This window comes from Limulus polyphemus, unplaced genomic scaffold (assembly GCF_000517525.1).
Source record: "Limulus polyphemus unplaced genomic scaffold, Limulus_polyphemus-2.1.2 Scaffold3515, whole genome shotgun sequence".
Classification (NCBI taxonomy): domain Eukaryota; kingdom Metazoa; phylum Arthropoda; class Merostomata; order Xiphosura; family Limulidae; genus Limulus; species Limulus polyphemus.
The window spans coordinates 118,606-120,128 of NW_013669125.1; the positions used below are offsets into that span (position 1 = coordinate 118,606).

The following is a 1,523-nucleotide window of genomic DNA, read 5'->3' on the forward strand; positions in this document are numbered from 1 at the left end:
AAACATATCTTACGATTCATCTTCGGTTTACATATACGATGCCTCATGTGACAGAATACCTTATTCGCTATCCGTCACGTGAAATTCAAGATAAGAGTGCCGCTTAGAATTTAGGTGATAGCGCCTTACTCAGTTTTTGCTTTGCTTTACATTTTTTAAAATTTATTTGTCGAGGAAAATGAAATTGATAACCCATCAAGTTGCCTTTAAGTTTAATACAAATTTTAAACCAAATATTATGATTTGAATATATGTGAACAAAATTATTTCTGTAACGTTTTCCAAACGGATCATGGAACAAGTTTAAACATTATTTTAGACAAAGTATCTGTTTGTTTTTTATTTATATCACAACCTCCCTCCCCTGCCGGTTGCTCAGTGGTAAGTCTGAGGCTTTATAAGGCTGAAAAATAGGATTTAGATACCGGCAGTGGGTAATACACAGATAGTCCATTGTGTATCTTTGTGCTTAGAAGCAATCCAACAATTTTCATCTTGTTTATCTACTACGATTGTACAAATGAATGTAATGTTAACAATTTTTAAGCAATTAGCTATGGTGAATATTGCTTATATATTTAGGTATATAAAATAAGCCATTCAGTGTTCACAGATGTTTTTCATTTGGCTAATTCGTGTTCATGTAAGCTCAACTCAGTTTTTGTCTAAGATGCGTTATCACAATGAAAATTATAATAAATCAAGAGTGAAAATAAAGAAGAATGTACAACATTTGGTCAACCACACACTTTCTGCTGTACCGAAATTTATATTTTCAAATTATATTAACGTTGCATGAACCAGCCGAATAACAAAATGTCAAAAATTTCCAATTACTCAATAAGTTTATTTTCTTGTATATATGTTATATCACATTATCTATCTATTGCTCTATCTATTTGAATTCATTCAAAATTTTTACTTGAATTTAACTGTGTGAAAAAGTTTAAAAAATAGCCTTAATTTTGCTTAAGCTATTCATTTGTTGGTTGGATGTCAAACTGATCGAATATATGCCAAATTATTTTTTGTTTAGCTGTGTAAAATTAAAAGGATGAAATATTAGACTGATTCAAAGATTAAAATATATTGTTACGTCTCCGTTCGTTCGTTAATTTTCCGTAAATTCGTTCCGACGAAACTTTAGCGACACAAGTCCTTTCTTAAATAAAACTGGTTTATTCTTTCTGAATACAACTTTACGATACACTTAATTTCAACAGTCGCTCTATAACAAATACTATAATTCTCAACGAACGACTCACGTGCCTAACAATATTCTCTCTGTCAGCATACATTCAATTACTCATTCACTGTCCCGTCACGTTGTGACCGTCTTATATATACAAGACTAACACACATCTAGTAAACGCTAGAGCATTCATGAAGGAACAGGATATTTCTAGAAGGAGGTGGCGTGATACTAGTCACGTGACCTCGCTGACGCAACACTGCCCCCTCCTTAGTATTGTTCGTCTCGAACAATAGCCACTTACAATAAACCAATAACAATTAACAATAAC

General features: G+C 32.2%; 1 protein-coding gene across 1 annotated transcript in view; it reads right to left on the reverse strand.

The window, feature by feature from the left end:
• The window catches only part of LOC106469496 (nuclear hormone receptor HR96-like), a 13,352-nt gene extending 13,257 nt beyond the window's left edge, over window positions 1-95 (reverse strand). Inside the window, exon 1 of the mRNA XM_022398036.1 lies at window positions 14-95. The gene's annotated coding sequence lies outside the window, so the exon portion shown is untranslated. The remainder of the gene's footprint in view (window positions 1-13) is intronic.
• Between the last annotated feature and the right edge of the window lie 1,428 nt (window positions 96-1,523).